General features: G+C 34.5%; 1 long non-coding RNA gene across 1 annotated transcript; it reads right to left on the reverse strand.

The window, feature by feature from the left end:
* Positions 1 to 830: 830 nt before the first annotated feature.
* Positions 831 to 3233, reverse strand: LOC147523085 (uncharacterized). Its single transcript, XR_015215557.1, has 5 exons — positions 3042 to 3233; positions 2266 to 2368; positions 1995 to 2185; positions 1544 to 1893; positions 831 to 1311 (listed from the first exon to the last, which is right to left on the reverse strand). It is a non-coding gene; the product is annotated as an uncharacterized LOC147523085 (long non-coding RNA).
* Positions 3234 to 6954: the final 3721 nt, after the last annotated feature.

A 6954-nucleotide genomic window follows, 5' to 3' on the forward strand; every position in this document is an offset into this window, starting at 1 on the left:
TAAGAAACCAAGTTCTAAGAAATCATTCCTTTTGTAATTGTAAGTGGGACGAAAATACCAATGAAGTAGCTTAAGGCTAACAAAAATATAGTAAAGCAAGAAAGAAAATCAGCATTATATTAGATTAATAGCACAACTAAATCTAAGAATATACAAAATAGTCGGGTTAGAAAATCAATCAAACGTACCCAACTGGGTCGAAAAATGCAGTATCAATTGCTTTAACTTTAAGATACATTAAACATCAACTTGTGAACCGAAAAATTGGGGAAACCGACTCCCACAAAATTTAAGAAATATCAAATATGAATTATGTTGTGTGCCTGAACTTTAATTCTAAGAAAATAAATCCATATGAACATATTACTCAACTATTATAGTACAAGATCATGGAACCTTTTGGTTTCCCTCAAATATCTATATTATCATGTAGGTTTACATCATTTTACTTTAAGTATGCATTCGAAGAATGGTAGTTTGAATGGCACAAATGTTTTATTTTACACACTTGATAAATATTCTAACAAAATAATATATTGAAGGGTCTAACCTTATGCGTCATAGAAGAATTATGATGTCTGCAAGTACAAACAACAGCCATAGAGAAGAAATGCTAAAAGAGCATAGAAGAAGACATCCACAACTCAATTGATTTTAAGATATTCTGTAGATGTAGGAAACTGATACTTATAATTTCCTTTATGCATTTACTACAGAGGAACAAAATACAGAGATATATTTTGTTATGGAGGAATTGATACACACACAGGAATTAAATGAGCAACAGATCAATCATTTAACCAAATAGTATTGGTATGAATTAACGATGATTTATTATTATTATTATTTTTATATTTCTTTCTTCTGTAGAGGAGGGTAAATAGGATCCATATATGGTATATAAATAAAGAAATAAGGTAAAAGAGTTATCCTAACGTAACATGGTAACAAAAGTTTAGGATACGATGATTTCACCTGAGCCATCAATATATTTTTCAGTTTAGTCTCAGTGTCTGTGTTCAAGGTGCACCCATTTATGTTCCATATATTGTACTCCTGTAGGCACACTGTCCATATGAGAGTGTTGAATCATTTAATCAATCATATGCAACACTTCAAAAGTAAGTTGGGGATGCGGCCATGCGGGGTCAAATATACTTGAGCCTTGACATATACACCATGACATAGCGTATAGTTCAAATTTCAACCGTACAACCAAAACGCTTGAAAAGCATGAGCAAACAACAAATGAGATATGTTCCTTATTGAGTGGTCTTTCGAGGAAGCAACTCCCACAATTAGACTCCTGCACTTGTAATAGAGATTTGAATTAAGTAAATGAACACCATCTAAATTAGCTCATTCTCTCATTGCCAATGTGTCACAAACTCTTCCAATTTGTTAATTAGTGTGATCAAAGCGGTTGCTCAAATGGCCAGAATTTATAATAAATAAGCGGGCGTCTATTTTACTATATGGGCAACATATTAATGATCATAAATCAACCTGACCAACTCGGCAAACCAAGGCTAAAGAGATTTACTTTCTCTTTAAGTTCGGTTTCCTTGCGTTCCCAATATTGAGCCTTAGCTTGAGCCTTCTCTACAGTATGTTTCTTTCTCTCTTCTGCTTTGTTAGCATTGTCATTTTCTTTGAAAAGAAGTTGTTATCTAATTGCTGCAGCAACTTCTTTTCTCAAAAGTTCTTCCTTTTTTTCCAACTCCTCTTGTACCTTATTCTCTTAACCTGTTTGCTTTTCTGCCTCATTCTTTACGGAAACATTAAGGGAGCAGTTATCCAAAGCAAAAGGTTCATTTGGCTGTATGCTGATTTTGTTTCTGGTTCATAGCTAACTTCTCTTCTGTGTGTTCATGTCCTAAGCATACACCAGAGCTTTCATCTCTAAGAGATGAAACATGTGACTTCTGAGCCTTTTCAAAGGGCAAAACTGTTTTTTCTTCTTTCAAAGTTAAAACAGGTGAGATGAGATTCACCTTTACTGATGCTAGAGGAGCAGTAATAACTCTATCTCTGCCAACATTAAGTAGTATAGGTGGATCCTAGTCAGGACCAAGTCTACGTCCATCCAATGTACCAATCTTCTCACAATACTCAGCCTATTGCATCTGCAATATTCATTTCGAAAATTGTCATCCTTGCTCCATAGTTCCCTAACCTTATCCACCTACAACATATGTTGTGTATGTTTAGGCTTATTACAAAACCAATATAGATTGTAGTAAAAAGAGATGGCTAGGAGCTAACCTGATTAAGATAGTGACAATACAATTTTTCCTTATCTCCAGAGAATCCATGATCTCTAGCTTTCATTTGATCATCCTTGAACATCTATCCGAAAGTATTTATTCTGAAAGTTTTTTTTTTTTTCTTTTCATTAGTCTTTATGCATTATCCTTTCTGAACATTAAAGATTCAATAGATGGTAAACCTATTAGAATCTGTTTCTGAAAAGTTCATTCATAGAATCATAGATTCAGTAGATGGTAACTCATAATTGTGTTAATTGCATTGTTAAAATTGTTCTGATAGGCCTTACTAACTTTAAATATAGGCTTTAATAAACTCTATTAACTATTGAGTTGCAAAATCATAAAACTTTTTTTCTCCCAAAGTACAACAATCTAAGTTAAACAGTTAAGGGTTAGATAGACTTACCCCATTTTCAAAAATATTAGTGATACCCCCATTTGTAAGATCCAACGCCGATTTTTCTTCAAAAAAAAAAAATCATCTCGTAGCCGTTGGATCTTACAATTGGGGGGGTATCACTAATATTTTTGAAAATGAGGGGGGAGTAAGTTTAACTAACCCAATAGTTAAAGCAACAGTTGTTACCCATGATCGACAACAAAAATTATTGATACAACTTATATTATGATAAAATATATAAAGGACCCAATTAGTATGTTCACACAATAGGCATCTTTCTATTCACTTGTAATGTAAGGGAGAACCAACATATTCATGCATCAGAAGAACTGAAACATGGTGATATAGAAGATGGATAAGATAAAGCATACATGATAATTTATCGCGTATTGGTTTTCGAAACCGAGGGAATTGAAATACTTTGGATTGTTTCTGTCCAGCAAAATTAATCTTCATGAGATGGGAGGGGAGGGGAGAGGAAGATTAAGTGCTGTTTGGGTTTTGGAAAGAGTGTGGTGGGTTTTATATGTGAATTCTTTGTAGGTTTTGTTTCCATTTTTTTCGCCTTAACTTTTCGTAATAACCCTGCTGACTTAATACCCCAGCTGACGTGGAATGTGAAACATTGTCATATAATTTAGTTACAAATATTTTTGATAGTTCAAACCCATCGCTCAATCAAGTGTAAAACACTCGAATCAATCTGATAAATTGAATGTATTCAACATTCAACAGTCCTAATAACAATTAGAAGTTTAATTTCAATACTAAATATTGAAAATGATCATGTCTAACACAACAATTCACAATTTCATATACTAATTTTAAAAGAGAGATCTCTAGTAAAGTCTACAGATGCTATAAGAGTTGAAAAACTCTAAAAGCTAACATGAATATAATAATCAATCAAATAGCAAAAGAATAAATAGCAAAAGAATATAGACAGTCAACAATAAACAAATTTCCAAGCATTATTCACACGTTTCAATCCATAATGCCAATAGTATGCACACAACGGAATCATTGTCAATCTATTAGCATAACTATAAACAAATAGGCGTCTCAAGAAAGATAATAAAGTGAAGAAGCTGCAAAAACCCAACTAATTTTCTTAGGTTCTTAAGGCAAAGGCTTAAATCTGTAATGGAAGCGAGCAGGCAGGAATGAAGGTTTAAGCAACACTTCCATTCTTTGAGCAACGTTTTGCGTTCTATAGCATATACGTTGCTCAAAGAATGGAAGCGAGCAGGCAGGAATGAAGGTTGCGAATGATACACTTAATTTGCCACCTGACTCATTAAAGGAGTCAATTTAGATCATAGATGAGATGCTCACATCTATCAAGGACTTTTGGTTATCAGTCAAGTTACTTTACCAAAACATAATTAAAAAATATATTTGAAAAACAAAAAAAGAATATGGGATTAAGTGCTCACATTAAGAAGGAGGAGAATGTCATTGGCACTACTGATGCTGATCAAAGTGCTGTTTTCCCTTATCTGTTAGTTCATCTCCTTTTTCTTTGTAGCTGCATTGATTGTCAAGATGTTCGAGCATCTGGGATACTTAATCCGCTCATATTCTGAGAACAAATGCCCTGCAAGGTATCAAAAGGAAACACACATGCAAATGCGTAAGTGCCACTATAGTACTCAAAGAATCACAACCATAAAATTAACAATGCCGGAGGCCCAAAACACCCAATAATATTTTCTTCGAACAAATTGCCATTCACGATAAAGTTAAGTGATTTACCTCTCCATTTTGGATGGGAAGAAAGGGTTATTTTATGCAACGAATTGTTTATGCATTTAGTTAAATTAAAACTGACATGTTTCTTTTTTTTTTGGTTGTTATTACTTGGAGATGAGAGGAAGCGTTTAGCAAAGAGAGATAACTTGCTGCAGCCTCCAAACTGAGTGAGAGTGAGAAACTTTGAAGTAAAGTTACTAATGAGAGGGATAACTTGCTTTCAATCCACTTTGTAATTAGTTTGGTGTCCAATAGCTTACTTGAGACTAATAACTCATTCAGATCATAAGACATTAGGAAGCGTTTCTAATCACTTTTTGAAGGCATTGTTATTCCATATTATACCAATAAGAAATTTGTCATCCAAAAAAAAAATGTGATAGGCTGATAGAACATAAATAAATAAAAAAAAAAGGATGGAAAATTGGATAAAAACAAAAAGAATACCTCATATAGCGTTAGAGTTGAAGAGAAGAACAGAAAAGAGGCGATGAGGCCGAGTAAAATAGATTGAAGATTTCGTAGGTTTCGCTTGTGTGAAACTCTTGCTAGCCGCCGTGGTGGTGGCCATGGCTTGAGGCTAATGTGTACCAAGTGTGGTGATAATGGCGGTGAATAGGAAGTGGTATGGTGATGAAGAGTGCATTTATTGGAGATCGAGGAAGAAGAGATAAACAACTTTTTTAGTTTTTGCAGTGGAATATTTTACTTGCATACAAATCTATGTCAAGTAATTCACTAATTCATGACACATATGCACAGTCGGTTCCCAATTTTGCTACTGACACCCAACCGCATTCGAATGCAAGTGTCATCAGTTGGTTGTAGAGAAGGTGGTTGTTGAGAAAGTGGGAACTCCAAAACCCACATATGTATAGAAAGCAAAAAGTAGAATGAGCCAATTTGTGGACGTCACATCCCTTCCCATTCCTGGTAAAAGAGGTGAAACACCCTCCATTAGGTTTCCTTCTAAAACCATGCAGAAGGGTTTAGAAACTTGGATGAGTTGTTCTCATTGAAGAAAGTAATTGCTACTCCCGTATATATATAGAGGACTTGAACATATAACATCAAATTACTGGCTTGGACTTAGGGTATTTGACAAAAATGTCTTGTTCAAACAGTAGGGATTGATGTGTGTTTATATATATCCACCCTACAGTAATCAAGAGCAAAATAAGCATTCTCTTCAAAACTCTTCTTATTAGGTATTAATAATCGGTAACTATTTTACCTAAAAAAGCAAAAAAACAAAAAAAACTTTGAAATTACCTGGAGAAGAATATTGCTTAGAACCTTAACCTGTGTATGCGCCTTCAGGGCGGCAAGTCTGAATGAGTGAGGGCATAATAAGAGCTATGAACTATCACAGGCCAATCACGGGATTGACCTCGTGCAACTTCACCTGAAGCTTATAAGTCGCCCTTCCATCTCTCTTTCTTCTTTTCTTTCAAACTATGCCTCCCCTGCTATCCGCAAAGTCGATGGTCAACCTGGTAACCCACCAGCTCAAGTCCCAAATAAAAATCAGGTTAGACCCGGGAGGAACATCACTCCCTTCAATCAACCAATGAGTGTAGTTCTATCTAAACTCCTTGAATGGGTTAAGTTGCTAACTTTGCTGGAGCACATGCCTGTTCCTGATCCTTTGCCTAGGTGGTATAATCCGAATGCCCATTGTGCATATCATCAAGGTCAAAGGCATGCTACGGACAGCCTTAAAGTTCATAAAAGAAATCTCATCTTTTCGATCAGCAATAGATAGTGTGACCAAATGCTTTCGATCAGGAAGATAAGTGCTGAAAAGAAGATCAATCGCGGATTTTTTAAGGAGGGTTTTTGTTTTGGGTGAGTTATTATATGCCAATCGGAATTTTTTTTGGGTTATAGTTGGATCCTAATTAATCGACTTGAATTTTGGGATTTTCTAGTTTCCTAATAAATCGCTCTTTCTATAAATTTGTTCGTATAGTAGGTGGTTGAAAAAATTCACACAGGCTACTGGATATAACCATCAGCATGTTGAACATCTTTTCTTATCTAATAAACCCCTTGTGATACAGATGAATCAATCAATGAAGCTTATAATGCCAAATAATTGACAGTTAAATCTAACATTCTAACACGCATAGCTCAATCAAAATAGATGTAGAAAACATATTATTTATCATAGCAATGGTGCACTTATATTTACTTCAAGCAAATAAAAGAAAATGTTTTAGCCAAACCCAAGCACTCCAATACTTTTTTGACCTTCAGTGCTTCAATAATAAACAACATATTTTATATTGTACTAAGATGCTTAAAATCTTTAGTTCTAGAAGAGCTCCAACAACTCAATTGTTAATAGTTGAGAAATTTGAGTCCTAATCTTAAAATTTTGTATTTATTACAAATATATTGAAGTGGCAATTTACAGTACGACCTGTGTAGGTAAAATTTCCTTAGACAGATGATGGTACCCACTGACATAAAGTTCGTGACGGGGTGTATCATATGTAGAAGGTCCTCCAAAATTAGTGTTGCAAGATA

Source organism: Coptis chinensis, chromosome 1 (assembly GCF_015680905.1).
Source record: "Coptis chinensis isolate HL-2020 chromosome 1, ASM1568090v1, whole genome shotgun sequence".
Classification (NCBI taxonomy): domain Eukaryota; kingdom Viridiplantae; phylum Streptophyta; class Magnoliopsida; order Ranunculales; family Ranunculaceae; genus Coptis; species Coptis chinensis.